The sequence below is a fragment of the Lithobates pipiens genome, unplaced genomic scaffold (assembly GCF_037356315.1).
Source record: "Lithobates pipiens isolate NorthernLeopardFrog02 unplaced genomic scaffold, aLitPip1_a1.2 Scaffold_1, whole genome shotgun sequence".
Classification (NCBI taxonomy): domain Eukaryota; kingdom Metazoa; phylum Chordata; class Amphibia; order Anura; family Ranidae; genus Lithobates; species Lithobates pipiens.
This window is the reverse complement of record NW_027507685.1, coordinates 228,792,659-228,808,547: the sequence shown is the minus strand read 5'-3', so window position 1 is coordinate 228,808,547 and position 15,889 is coordinate 228,792,659. Positions and strand designations below refer to the sequence as shown.

Genomic DNA, 15,889 nt, shown 5'->3' with positions numbered 1-15,889 from the left:
CTGGTGCTTCCATCTTCACCCGGTCTTCCTTACAGGTTTGAAATCTTCAGCCACTTGAATGGCCAGGCAGTGGTGACATCACTCCTGCACATGTGCACGGGAGTCACATCGCCGTGGCACACAGAATGGGCCATAACTGCGCATGTGCGGCTCAGATCACATACCTGCTGACAGGCAGAGGGGAGATTTTTTAACAGAAGAGACCTCTAGGGTCTCTTGATATAAAAGCCCTGGCTGTCAGCGGATTTTGCATTTCCTACGTTTAATCAAGGAAACCAATGGAGAGGCTACTATGAATCTTTTATTTTACTAAGTGCAAACTTTTTGGCTTTATAAGGAGTTCTCTTAAAGTTTATACTTGGCTGTTGTGGGAAGTTGGGGGCCTAAAAATTTGAGTTTTTTTAACGATTGAAAATTTGTGGTATATAATAATGAAATAATAATAATACTTTTTTAGTAAGGGCTTTTTGTAGGATGTGGGGTTATCCAAATAATTGTATAAAGCTTCTTCGACCATCTTATATCTCAATTTCGGCGACATAATCCATGTATAAAAGTGAATTTTTTTTTTCTACAGAACTGGCTTTTTAGGATGTTACACATCCATTTGCCATAGTACCAACTATATTTATGAAGATTTGTGGGTTTAAAGATTTTGGCTTTTTTGGCCTTAAAAATGATTTGTTTTTTGGCTTAAACCCAAAACCATAAATGTAATATATTGCAGTGTACCGAGCATTTGATGTGGTGTCTGAATCGTCTTTTTTCTCCTCCTCTGTCTTCACCTGTGATCTGGCCAGTAATGGGCCTCCTTTATTAGGCCAAGGGTGTTATTGTTATAATACTGTACAAAAGGAATTACTATGCCAGTTAGAGGTTCCGAATATATATGGCATAGTAATCCCTGTTGTGACAGAATTGTGTAGCACTGGGATGGGATCCTTAAGGCTCTGTTCACAAATAGTGCACTGACCTGTGTTTTACCGCACTGGATAAATGCAAATCACCGCAAGGACCTGCCTAAAACAATTGTTTTCTATGTGTCCTGTTCACATGTCAATGCAGCTGCATTTTATTGCAGGGTACAGGAAGGGATTACATTTTACTGTACTGCAGGGCAATGCACAGCTCTGTTGTGCAGTGACATGAATGAAGTGTCACTTTGTGCACTTCACATAAAGTTGAAACAAATAAGGGAACTGGGCGATGTGCTAAAATGCACATCACACTGCCCCCTGCTGCCCACTCGCTGCATCCAGAATGGAGAGCTGCCTACTCACTAAACCGCTGCAGTTTGGTGTGCAGGCAGTACAAACGTGCCCTAGCTCCTGCCAAGCAATGCTCCCTGCTTGAGTAGCAGCTCCAGGGTGGAAGAGGAAGGACTGAGCACTGATTAGCTGTTAGTGCAGGCGAGGGGCAGGACCCACCCCAAGCAATCAGCCAGGAGGATTCTGATTGGCTGCTGGCCATTTCTGGCCTTTCCACCACCCCAGTTTGCAAGGGACCCTGTGCCTGACTAATGAGCAGCCTAAGGCTTAATTCACACCTATGGCATTTTTAGTGCTTTTTGCATTTTGCAGATTTGCACTACAGTCCATTTACCATGGTTTCCTATGGAACACGTTCTGTAGTGCAAATCTGCAAAATGCAAAAAGCACTAAAAATGCCATAGGTGTGAATCCAGCCTAAGAGACAAAACAGACTGCTGGAAGCTCCTTGGAGTAGGGTGTAGTCCCCAGGAGATATCCTCTAGTAAGCCAAGTGCTGGATGGGACTACAAGTTCCCAGAGGACAGAGAGCTGCAGGAGGAAGAAAGGGAAAGAGAAGCCCGGGCCTGGGCAGTGTCATGTGGGATGTGTGAGGTGACCAGACACTGGGCTGCAGGGGTGGAGAGTTGCCTGTTGTGAGTGTTGGCAGTAGTGTCAATGAGATGTCCGTCAACATCAGGAAAACCCTGTGAGTTGGACAAAAGGGGTGTCATTGGTTCCATTAGAGATCACCATTACTGGGTTGAAAGTCACCACCTCCAGTTTCTTATACTAGAGAGCAGAAGGAGACTTAAAGGCGATGTTCAGTGCCCTCACAATCCATTGAGAAGCCATCTGCTGAGGTGGCAGATAGAACAGGACATATTCCTGTGAATGAATGACATGGCTGTGTGGGTGAAGGGGGAGAGGGGTGTGAGGGGTTAGTGGGGAAGGTACTGGAACATGTTACATGTTACACCCTAAATATGGGTGTAACATGTATGTTCCAAAGGTGAACTTATCCTTTTAGTCAATGACAGGTGAGAGGCGGGGGGCATCAACTTTCTTATCCATGTCTTAAAGGGACAGTGCCACCTTGCTTTGGAATACAATTTGAGTATTTACCCCCCCGGGCGAGGTGTCTCCCGGTATGAGATCCACTTATACCTCCAATGTAGAAACTTTGTGCCCCAAGGATAGCTAGTACACTGGCCAGTGGGAGAGACTAGAGAGACTGAAGGACCTTTTAGATTTCAGTATCGTCCCCAATAATTATGACTTTCCTCGTTTCAGGGTTCAGGTGCAGAGACACTTGATTTTCATATTATTTGTGGTGTTGTGCCAAATTACTATCTGTTGTTTATTGCTATTGCCATCATGTGTTCGTTCTCTTGTTGGGAGTATTTCCCAAATACATCCTCCTTATTTAGCCTAGGTGTGTCAGAGGCTGTGTCATTGCTAGAAAGGTCATTGTCATCTGAAATCAGGGGACCCGTACATCAATGGTTCCTTCAGGTGTAAGCACTACAATTATATACTTTGGGATATACAGTATATAGATGAGGTAGGGATCTCTGGGACAGTGTTTCTCAACTCCAGTCCTCAAGGCGCCCCAACAGGTCATGTTTTCAGGATTTCCCTCAGATGGAATGGCTGTGGTAATTACTAAGGCAGTGAAACTGATCAGATCACCTGTGCAAAATAATGGAAAGCCTGAAAACATGGCCTGTCGGGGCGCCTTGAGGACTGGAGTTGAGAAACCCTGATCTGGGATGAAGTCTCACCAGGGTCGGTGCAAGGATTATGTCTACTTGGGCAAAGGTGCATTTTGCCACATTTTTATTTATTTTTACATAACATTTATTGCTATCATATACGGGACCAATAGCCCCCTATGTGATAGTATATAGGTGACAAGTTCTCTTTATGGAGACACCGAGGGTCTTTTAGACCCTGGATGTCTCCTTTGTAATCCACTGCAGCTAATGGAACACAGATTGTGTTCCACCAGCTGCTTCCCCCAGCGCTGATTCTGGAGAATGAGAGCTGCAGTGGGACAGCAGAGCCCGGTGAACATGGAGGGTGGGAATGGCGGCACATCACGGGAGTGGTGAAAGTGATGGCGGCTACACAGCACATGAAAGCCGACAGTCGGCTTTACTAAAGTGCAAAAACCCCACATGTCTGCAGCACTGTAAAAATCGGAATCCCGCCAAGTGGTTGGTGCCCTATGGCGATTGCTTAACCACCTTAGCCCCAGATGGATTTACTCCCCTTAATGACCAGGCCATTTTTTTTCAATATGGCACTGTGTTATTTTAACTGACAATTGCACGGTCGTGCGACGTTGTACCGAAACAAAATTGATGTCCTTTTTTTCCCACAAATAGAGCTTTCTCTTGGTGGTATTTGATTACCTTTGCAGTTTTTATTTTTTGTGCTATAAACAAAAAAAATACAATTTTGAAGAAAAAAATATAATTTTTACTTTTTGCTATAGTAAATATCCGCCAAAAAATGTAAAAAAAAATGAATTTTTTTTTTTAACTGTAAATTTTTATTAACTGTAAATTTTTATTATGAAATGAAAAGAAAAATCAGAAGAAAGATACATAGCCAAACGGGCATACCCTGGCAGTAAACTTGTCAAACAGGTAGGGTACATACAGATACAGGTATGCAGATATGGTGTATAACACAGTAACATATCAAAATTCTAGCAGGATAAAAAAAAAAGAATTTATTCATCAGTTTAGGCCAATATGTAATTTACTACGTATTTTTGATAAAAAAAAAAATTGAAATAAGTGTATATTGATTGGCTTGCACAAAAGTTATAGCTTTTACAAAACAGGGCATATATTTATGGTGCGTTTTTTTTTTACTAGTAATTTTTAGTGGGACTGCGACATTGCGGTGGACAGATGGGCAAGTTTTTTGGGACCAGTGCCCTTCATACAGCGATCAGAGCTATAAAAAAATGCACCAATGATTATGGAATAAATGACACTGGCAGGGAAGGTGTTGAATGTGTCCTAGGGAGGTGTTTCTAACTGTGGGGGAAGTGGACTGACAGGGTGTAGAGAGAGATTGCTGTTCCTGATCACTAGGAACAGACAATCTCACTGTAATCCCCTGACAGAATGGGGATTTGCTTTGTTTACATTGGTAGATCCCCGTTCTGCCTCTCTGTAGAGCGATTGTGGGCGGTTGGTGGCCGTCGGCCACGTGCATCGGCACCAGCACTGTGGGCATGTGTGCTATATCTATTGAACGAACACCTGTACCAGTACGGCGATTCGCACAATAGAACTGACCTGGCACTGCCACATATTGGTGGCAGCTGGTCGGCAAGTGGTCAAGCTGCCTTATGGTAGCGCTGGCCCTGGGTCTCGCAGACCATTCTCCCTTTTTACTTTATTGTAACAATAGCACACTTGGCTTGAGATTTAGGCATGTAGGTAACCCTGTATCTCTAATTTTTTGAATTTACAACTTTTTCATGAACAGAATGATTCTGTCCAGGAATCATTTTAAAGTGGTTGGGTGAGGGGGGCTTATAGGAGGTGAGACACATACAGGAGCTGAGAGGGAGGGGAGAGGAGAGGAATGATGGCGACATGTAAACTGACCATGATTCCCGTGGTCAGTACATAGAGATAAATACAGGAACAGGCAGGATCAACCAGGTATTTTACAGCTTAGAGAGAGACGGATTAGGCAGCACAAGCACAGTGCTGTTTAATCTGCTATAAGGGAACAGGAGCTCTTTTTTTCCCACCAGTGGGAATTTCTATCGTCATGAAAATAAATGTCACCATGAAAAATGGAAGAATAACATCCTTAGAAGCCAGTTCTATAGACTCAATAAATTGCACTTTAGTGAGATTGTAAAAAAGACAAATACAGGAAAGGTCCTCCAAAGATTTGGTTTAGGAGACTTTTCAAAACTATCTGAATGCACATTCTCCAAAAATCCAGAACAACTTACTGTATAACAATATATTTTTAAATAATTTTGGTGCACTAGGAATGTAAACTACTTTGTATCCTCACATACAGGTACATCTAAAAAAAATGTGAATACCGTTTAATCAAAAAGATAATTTATTTCACTAATTCAATTCAAAAAGTGAAACCCATATATTATATAGATTTATTACATACAGAGTGATATATTTCAAGCATTTATTTCTTCTAATTTTGATGATTTTGACTTACAATTAGTGAAAACCCAAAATTCAGTATCTCAGAAAATGAGAATATTGTTAAAAGTTCAATGTTGTAGACTGATGGTGTCACGCTCTAATCAGCTAATTAGCTCATTAACTGTGATGGTGTGGGGGTGCTTTGCCGGTGACACTGTTGGGGATTTATTCAAAATTGAAGGCATACTGAACCAGCATGGCTACCACAGCATCTTGCAGCGGCATGCTATTCCATCCGGTTTGCGTTTAGTTGGACCATCATTTATTTTTCAACAGGACAATGACCCCCAAAACACTCCTCCAGGCTGTGTAAGGGCTATTTGACCAAGAAGGAGAGTGATGGGGGGGCTGCGCCAGATGACTTGGCCTCCACAGTCACCGGACCTGAACCCAATCGAGATGGTTTGGGGTGAGCTGGACCGCAGAGTGAAGGCAAAAGGGCCAACAAGTGCTAAGAATCTCAGGGAACTCCTTCAAGACTGTTGGAAAACATTTCAGGTGACGACCTCTTGAAGCTCAACAACAGAATGCCGAGAGTGTGCGGAGCAGTAATCAAAGCAAAAGGTGGCTACTTTGAAGAACCTAGAACAGTGATGGCGAACCTTGGCACCCCAGATGTTTTGGAACTACATTTCCCATGATGCTTTGGCACTCTGCAGCATAGTGGAGCATCATGGGAAATGTAGTTCCAAAACATCTGGGGTGCCAAGGTTCACCATCACTGACCTAGAATATAAGACATATTTTCAGTTGTTTCACACTTTTTTGTTCAGTATATAATTCCACATGTGTTATTTCATAGTTTTGATGCCTTCAGTGTGAATCTACAATTTTCATAGTCATGAAAATAAAGAAAACTCTTTGAATGAGAAGGGGTGTCCAAACTTTTGGTCTGTACTGTTTTTGCAGATTGGTATATTTTATTGCATTTCAAATATTGCTGACAGAAATAACATTCTTATAGTAAACCCATCAGGAAATAAAAAAAAAAATAAAAAAAATACAGGCATACCATTGTTTTTCAAACACATTAACTGTTCATTGAGCCAACTGATACATTTTATATATCCCTTAGGCCGCTTTCACACGGACGGCTCTTCTGCCGCAGTTTAGCATGTTTATTTTTTTTCTGTGAAATTCAAGACTCCAGGCACAGCGATCAGCTGAATTTGTACAGTGCAATTACCTGCGTTTATGTGCGTTTCTGTGCAGTTGCGTTCAGTTTCAGTTATCTAATATAGTCGTTCCCATAGCAACCCTTTTTTTTTTTTTTTTTGGTCCCTTGAATCCCTTCTCACGCTGCTATCCGCAGTTGACACAAAAGACTGCGATTACCTGCGGTTATGTGCATATAGCTGCGCATTTAATTCTATTTTTTCTATTCGCACCGAACCGCATGTAACGAAATCGCAGCTAAACGCAGTGTGTGAATGGGGCCATAGGAAAGCATTGTGTGCTTTTAGCTGCGGATTTTCTAGTTTTCTACCACAGCTAAAAGCACACAATGCTTTCCTATGGCCCCATTCACACACTGCGTTTAGCTGCGATTTCGTTACATGCGGTTCGGTGCGAATAGAAAAAATAGAGCATAAAGCACCATTCTATCCGTCCGTGTGAAAGGGGCCTTATTATCTGCAATACTTTATTTTTTAAACTGTTTTGTAAGCATAAGATGAAAAAAATCACCATGTGTACATAAAAAGTCCAAGAAGTCGTCTTTTTTCGCCGCTGTCTGAGATGTTCTTACACCCTTATGCACTTCCTCCACATTTACTGGATAGTTTGCTGATCAGATTCATCACTTTTGGGTTGGTGTTATACTTTGATATGTTAGCTGGATTTTGAGCTCCATCTTGAAATGCAGCCATGACTTCAGGATCCTGCATTGCAGCCAAAACTTCTGGGTCAGAGAGAATGTCACGGACTCCTGGCATCCCGGCAAAGCCACCAGGAAACCCCCCTGGGAGACCTGGAAGCTCTGCACCTGCTTGACGCCGGGCTTCTTCCTCCCTCTGTGCTCTTTCATGTTCCTCTTTGGCTTTCCTAAGATGTTCTTTCCTTTCATTGAGCAGCCTTTCCTTCTGTTTGCCTTCATATTTTCTCCGATGCTCTGCAATTCTCTGAGCACGTGGGTCGCACTTCTTTCAACATTTCACTTGCTTCTTCATCACAGTCCAATTTACAAGTCATGGCCGGGCCGTGGGCAGATTCTTCCCAGTGCCCAAGGAGCCTATGTGCTTTGCCTCTCCATTTATATGGCTGAGCAGAGTCGGGGTTGATGGCTGTAGCTTTCTCACCGGCACCAATTGCAGCATTTGGCTTCTGTAGCGTCACATAAACACTTGTTCTTTCTGCATACAACATGACAATCTGTGGCTTCAATTTTATGGCTTCTGTTAGTAAATTGATGGCTTTACACACACGAGCACAACGCCCCCTACTGCCTAGAAAACATCCAAATGTAAAAACATTACAACCTATTTATATCCCAATGATTAAAGATGAATGTATGTTTGCTATACTCCATTATCCTGAATACATTGATATGTAAATACATTTAGCTGAACCCCATAATAAGAACATCAATGAAAAGCACGGGGGAGCTGTCAGGTATAGATATGGAAAAAGGAGGAGTATAGAACGAAACAAAATTGACCAAAATCAATCAACGGTACATGATTCATACAGAACAAAGATATCCTCTGATTATCTGTTCCGTATGAGTCGCACACCACGGTGGATCCGAACTGGATAGATGAATTCATGTTCGGTGTATAAATTTGTATACCTATGGAGCAGTATGGGTGGTAAAAACACGGCCCAAATTTTGGATCACCGCTATATCTTCTGCACTCTATAGGAGAGACTCGTATTTAGTAAATATATATGAGTGACCAGCTCTCCTGGGTGTGCATAGTATCATGTGGAACAATATGGGCGATAAAAACACACAGCCCAAATTTTAAATGAAGCCTATGCCTTCTGCGATCTATAGAGGGGGCTCATGCTCAATATATGATTTGAACAACCAACTATCCTTGGCGTGCACAATACCATATGGAACAGTATGGACGGTAAAAACACAGCGCCTAAGCTTTTAAATTACACCTATGCCTTCTATCGATCTATAGGGAGGACTCGTGTTTAATATATAATTTGAACAACCAACTGTCCTGGGTGTGCACAATACCATATGAAACAATATGGGCGGTAAAGAGTATGGGCGGTAAAAATACACAGCCCAAATTTTAAATTAAACCTATGCCTTCTGCGATCTATAGGGGGGACTCATGTTCAATATATCATTTGAACAACCAAACGTCCTGGGTGTGCACAATACCAAATGGAGGAATGTGGGTGGTAAAAACTTGGCCCGATTTTTAAATGGTCCCCTTGCCTACTGTAATCTATAGGATTAACCAGAGACAACGTCAGAAGCGTCTTACCTGCACTAAGTAGAAAAAGGACTGGACTGTTGCTCAGAGGTCCAAAGTCCTCTTTTCGGATGAAAGTAAATTTAGCATTTTATTTGGAAGTGAAAGCCCCAGAGTCTGGAGGAGGAGTGGAGAGGCACAGAGTCCAAGCTGCATGAGGTCCAGTGTAAATTTTCCACAGTCAGTGATGATTTGGGGAGTCGTGTCATCTGCTGGTGTTGGTTTGCTGTGTTTTATCAAGTCCAAAGTCATCTCCGCCCTCTACCAGGAGATTCTCCAGCACTTCATGCTTCCCTCTGCTGATCAGCTTTATGGAGATGATGATTTCATTTCCCAGCAGGACTTGGCACCTCCCACACTGCCAAAAGTACCAATACCTGGTTTAATGATCATGGTATCACTGTGCTTGATTGGCCAGCAAACTCGCCTGACCTAAACCCCATAGAAAACCTGTGGGGTATTGTCAAGAGGAAGATGAGAGACACCAGACCCAACAATGCAGACAAGTTGAAGGACGCTATAAAAGCAACCTGGGCTTCTATAACACCTCAGCAGTGCCACAGGCTGATCACCCCCCATGCCACGCCGCATTGATGCCGTCATTTATACAAATGGAGCCCCGACCAAATACTGAGAGCATAATATACTGTACATGGACATACTTTTCTGTAAGACAACATTTCTGTATTAAAAAATTTTTTTATTGGTTTTATGTAATATTCTAATTTTCTGAGACACTGAATGTTGAGTTTTCACTAACTGTAAGCCATAATCATCAAAATGAAAATAAATGCTTGAAATATATATTGTGTGTAATAAATCTATATACTATATGAGTTTCACTTTTTGAATTGAATTACTGAAATAAATGAACTTTTTGATGATATTCACATTTTTTGAGCTGCACCTGTATTTCTCTGAGCAATTGGGCTCTGTGTCTCCCTCTAGTGTTGTGTTTTAGCAATTATTCCATTACAGTAGAACTTAAAGTGGTTGTAAAGGCTTCAGGTTTTTGGTCTTATCACATTCTCTGCAGTAAGATAAAAAACCTTTTATGTGCAGCTCAGTCCCAGCTCCCTAAATACTTACCTGAGCCCAAACTCAATTCTCCGCTGTGCCCGAGAGCAGTGGCACTCTCCGCTCTCTTCTCACTGGACTCGGCTCCTGGCTTCTGATGCTGCCAATCCAATCCAGTGATGAGGGAGTGGGGACAGGGCCAAGCCGTACTGTGTGTGTCAGCCCACATGTGTGCCACCATAGCAAGCTGCGTCCTATGGTAGCACACGGAGAAGAGGAAGAGCCCAAAGCACTGGTGGGGGACCCCAGAAAAGGAGGATCGGGGATGTTCTGTGCAAACCCAGGGCACAGAGCAGGTAAGTATAATATGTTTGCTACTAAAAAAAGACCCCTTATAATCACTTTAAGGCAAAACTTTGTTTCTCATTTTGGTAAGGGTAAGGGAGGGTTATAACCCCTGTCAGGTTTTTTCTTGTCTTCTGTGTCCCATTAGAAATCCCATTCACTCCCTGTCCCATAGACAAGCAGGAAGTGAAAATAAATCCCCCAAAGTAAGAGAATCCCTGCTTGTTGCCGGGATCATCAGAACTAATGTCCCCTTTGGAAGATTTACCTTCTATTCCTATTCCGGGGATATCCCTAAATATGGAACTATTTTCACTTTCACTTTTGATAATAGTCAGCAGGACAAATAGAGAGGACAAATCTAACGGGGCGCAGACAGCAAAACACAATGTGACAGTTGGTGGAATCCCTCTCCTCTCTATCCAAATCAAAGAAAGTTTAGTCTTTAGTGGTATTTTAGGTGGGTATAAACACATGTGGTTGGGGGCAGAGCAGAAATGATCACAGGAGACGCAGCAGTATTTCTGCAAAGAGCTGCAGTGGGGAAGCCTCATACACATCAATGAGAGGCTGATGACACCTACAAATATTCAATATGGACCAATAGAAATATGCGAGAAAAGTTATATCTAGATTTCAGCTTTTCTTAAGAAAATAAATAATCACAATTCATATAGACAAAAATATTCTTTACAATCTTTTTTTTTTATAATCATGTCAACAGTTTCCAGTGTTATCAGCCTTTTCTGTATTTGTTTGTATTTCCCATTATATTGTATGGCTTGGTGACTTTTCCGGCTGTTATATGATGTAAAGACGCTCACATTCTATGACAACCTCTAAACTTGACAAAGGAGGGGGAACCCCCGAAACACAATGTCTGGCACCCCGGCTCTTCTTTCCACCCAGGAGATATTCACATCTCTGGAGCACGCTGGGTTGTCAGGATATGGAAGGCTTTTCTCCTGTTAGTGGCTTTTCCTGCCATCCAGACAGCCATTGGGATGTTCTTTACTGCGGATAGATCTCCTCTGCTGGCCCACAGAGAGCCGTCACTTCTGCCTCCTGCTGTGGGCTTCTCACCAGCAGATTTCTTTCTACACATCTTGTAAATGCAATTTTGTTTTTATAATGTCAAAAGGATTGATATTATTATTATTGTACTTAGGTCTGTGCAACCTGCCTGCTGGTTTAGCTATTTTCAATCACAGCATTAGGACAAGGGGGGGGGGGGGTGGTTGGGGGCGGAGTTCCAGCGCTCCTTGCCAGGTACCTCCCAATGTTGAAAGTTAAAGGGGAGCTCCTTCAGAAAAAGTGAAAATTCAGCAGCTACAAATACTGTAGATGCTGACTTTTAATATTAGGACATTTACCTGTCCAGGAATCCAGCGGTGTCCTCATATCTATCTATCTATCTATCTATCTATCTATCTATCTATCTATCTATCTATCTATCTATCTATCTATCTCTGCCACTGTCATTTCCATTTAGGGAACTCAGCAGTAAAGCCTTGTGGCTTCACAGTCGGCTCCCTACTGCGCATGTGCGAAGCGCACTGTGCTCTGTGAATGGGCAAGTTGAGGGGGAAGGAGGACGAACTTCTCCTCAGGTACCGGCTCACCCGTCTCCTCAATAAAGGTGCCAAATGTGATGGTGGGGGGGGGGAGGCAGACAAGCAGAGCTTCCCCTTTTCGGTGGAGCTCATCTTCAAGAGATCTAGTGTGGTTAAAGGAACACCTGCACACTTGCTGCCCCCCCTCTCCTGGCCCCCCCAGTGTCTGAGTAAAATTTTAAGAAAAGCTCCACACAGTTTTTTCCTATTTTTTAAAGGAACAATACTCATTAGAAAAAAATACAAAAAAGGAGAAAATCATCACTGACCTAATGTACACGTAACTAATATGTTTATAATCAGCAGAATTACATTAACATATAACAATGGTATCAGGCTTTACTAATTTGCCAGAAAAAGTACCATATTGTAGAAAAATATTGTCTTTTTTGTTTTTTTTCAGGGTTATGCAAGTTTTTAACCCCCCTGACAGCGAGAATACGCAAATATGCGGGCCAACTGGACTGGGCTTTTTTCCGTAGGGCCGCATATTTGTGTATCTTTGTGCTGGGAGCGTGCCACACACACCCAAATGAAGGGGTTAACCATTAATGGCAGCTGTGATCACTAGTGATATGTGATTGGCTACAGCTAAGGGTGTTGTGATTGGCCCAGGTATGTGATAGACGTGGGGTTGATGTTTCTGGAGGCTTTGTAAGATCAAATATGATTTGGCAGCTTTGAAAGAATGGTAAAAACAAGGGAAACTGCAGTTCACCAAATCTAAATGCCCTTTAGGGAAAAAGAATCCTCTGATAAAGTACAATATTGAGGGTACAGCTTTTCCCAGAACTACAATACAGAGGAAATAAATCTGGGGTTGTGTATTTCATATGTTTGGATAATGAGCAGTGAAGCCTGGCCATCGGGAAAGAGTTAGGGTGACCAGACATCCCTGGATTGAGGACACTGTCCCCGAACCAAGTCTGTCCCCGGTGTCGTCCCCGGATTGGATTTGAACAGGGGCTGGGGCAATTTCCAAGACAGTCAGTGCAGAATAAAAAAAAAAAAAATCTGAATGACCCCCCCTCCTTCTAGCTTAGGGGGTGGGGCTGTATTTTTTTTTATTATCTGTGCCCCTTTCTGATGATCATGTGCTGGTCGGAGCGGAGAGAATATTTCTTCAGTTTCGGGTGCATGCCCGTTCCGCTCCTGCTCGCATGTTCTTCTGCCTTGGCTCAAGTCCCGGCCAGCCACCTGCCCATCTCCTTGCCTTCCCTGGTGGAGTGATCTTCCTCCGCTCCCCACCCAGTAGTAGCCGGGGCCCGGAGAGTAAGACTTGATAGACTGCGAGGCAGCGATGGGCAGAAAGTCGCTAATTGCCGCCATTACTAGTGAAAAAAATATGTCCCCGGATTTCATTTCATAAACAATCTGGTCACCTTAGAGTAGAATTCTAGGTTTCATCGCTGTATGGTTCACTAGTATGAGGAAGGAGGTCCTGATTCCTCTATATAGATCTTTAGTTAGACCTCACTTAGAATAGTGTGTCCAGTTCTGGAGACTTCACTTACAGAAAGGTTATTAAGATGACAGAATGAGTCCAGGAACAAACCACAAAAATGGTGAAAGGGCCGACAGATAAAACATCAGGAGAGACGCCAGCAACTTAATATGTACAGTCTTAAGGAAAGGGGGACATGACTGAAACATTTAAATACATTAACCACTTCAGCCCCGGACCATTTGGCTGGCCAAAGACCAGAACACTTTTTGCAATTTGGCACTGCGGCGCTTTAACTGATAATTGCGCGGTCGTGCAACGTGGCTCCCAAACAAAACTGACGTCCTTTTTACCCCACAAATAAAGCTTTCTTTTAGTGGTATTTGATCACCTCTGCGGTTTTTATTTTTTGCGCTATAAACAAAAAAAGAGCGACAATTGTGAAAAAACGCATTATTTTTTACTTTTTGCTATAATAAATATCCCCCAAAAATATATATAAAAAAAAAAAATCCTCAGTTTAGGCCAATATGTATTCTTCTACATATTTTTTGTAAAAAGGTTGCAATGATTGGTTTGCACAAAAGTTATAGCATCTACAAAATAGGTGATCTTCAATCCATTATGAATGCCGCTGCCAGACTCATCCACCTTACCAATCGCTCGGTGTCTGCTACTCTTCTCTGTCAATCCCTCCACTGGCTTCCGCTCAGCTAAAGAATTAAATTCAAAATACTAACAACTACATACAAAGCCATCCACAACTCTGCCCCCAGCTACATCACTAGCTTAGTCTCTAAATGCCAACCTACTCGTCCTCTTCGTTCCTCTCAAGACCTCCTGCTCTCTAGCTCCCTCATCACCTCCTCCCATACTCGCCTCCAGGACTTTTCCAAAGCCTCCCCAATCCTATGGAATGCCCTACCCCAATCTGTCCGCCTATCTCCTACTTTACTAGCTTTTAGATGATCCCTGAAAACACTTCTCTTCAGAGAAGCCTACCCCACCCACACCTAACTGTATTTTCATTTTCTCCATCAGCTCATCCTCCACAGTTAATACCTTTTGTTTCAACTTGACCCTCCCTTCTAGATTGTAAGCTCTAACAATCTAGAAGGTTTTGATTTGTATTGTATTGATTTGTATTGTAAGTGTACTGTCTGCCCTCATATTGTAATGCGCTGCGCAAACTGTTGGCACTATATAAATCCTGAATAATAATAATAATAATAATAGTTTTATGGCATTTTTAAAAAAATTTTTTTTTACAAGCAATGGCATCAATGATTTTTATCATGACTGCAACATTATGGTGGACACATTGGACAATTTTGACACATTTGTGGAACCATTCACATTTATACAGTGATCAGTGTAATTAAATGTAACCAGCAGTGAAGGGGTTAATACTAGGTGGCGTTGTAGGGGTTAAGTGTGTCCTAGGGAGTGATTCTAACTGTGAGGGAGGGGCTACGTGTGATACATCACTGATTACAGGGAGCGGTGATCGGTGACAATGTCACCAGGCAGAACGGGTAGTTGCTCGTTTACATTATCATTTCACCGTTCTTCCTCTCTGTGAGATGATTGTGGGTATCCACGCAGACATAGAGTCCGCAGACCCGCGATCCTACTCATGGAGGGCACGCAATGGCATTCTGTCGACGTACATCATTGTGCGGTGGTTGGGAACCAGTTAAAGTGGTTGTAATCCCTGACATATACCCAATGAAGTGACTGGCCTCAGGGGATACACAGAGATGAAACAAACCATCCTACATTGAGGTGCTCTGAGGGAAGGAGGTGTCACCATACCCTGTGGAACAACACATAGGCAGCCCCCATCCTCGGGACCCAGAACCATCGCAATTACAGGAAGTGGATGTAAAAGCTTGCTGGTGTAGGATGTGTGCACAACGACGGAATCCCTCTATCCTGGATTAGTGAACTAAGATTTGGAAGTACCTGTCTAAGGCGAAGTGAACAGTATTGGCTTCATATCAATTGATATAGCTATCACTGATTGGATCCCAATACGAAGTGGAGGAGTGGTGGAGTGAGCGCTGTGACCAGAACTGTTGTTGAAAGGCATTTTATATACAAACTGCCGGTAAGCAGAATCACAATGGGGCACCTCACGTGGTGCAATGGTGGAGGCATAGTGATAGATGTGCCTGTATATTACTTCACTGGTGGAGTTCTACAGCCTAATATCTAACCTCACAGCACTTGTATTATGTGGACTGATAATATCGAATGGTGATGGTGTTCCTCTATAATTGGAGATTTTATAAGATGGACATTTGAACTGTTGCTTCCCCAAAGGGTTATTTATGATTCACAGATAAGAATAAAAATACTAATAATTAATAATCATGATTGTTTACTCATTATTTACTTAAAAAATATAAATGTAGTGATATTAAGCCAGTGATTAGTACCAATATTGCCTATATAGTCATTACAAAAAAGCGCTGGTAGTGTATAATTTTTGATTAGACGTGGTTTATGATCATCCTACGTAAATTATACCCGTTTACCTGAAGCCATTTGTCCTGTGCATCCAATCAAAGTGCAGAAT

General features: G+C 42.4%; 1 protein-coding gene and 1 pseudogene across 1 annotated transcript in view; both read right to left on the bottom strand.

Moving 5' to 3' along the window:
- Positions 1-15,889, bottom strand: part of LOC143984105 (class I histocompatibility antigen, F10 alpha chain-like) — a 907,941-nt gene that overhangs the window by 384,004 nt on the left and 508,048 nt on the right. The window lies entirely within an intron of this gene.
- Positions 7,173-8,220, bottom strand: LOC143987024 (hsc70-interacting protein pseudogene; annotated as a pseudogene).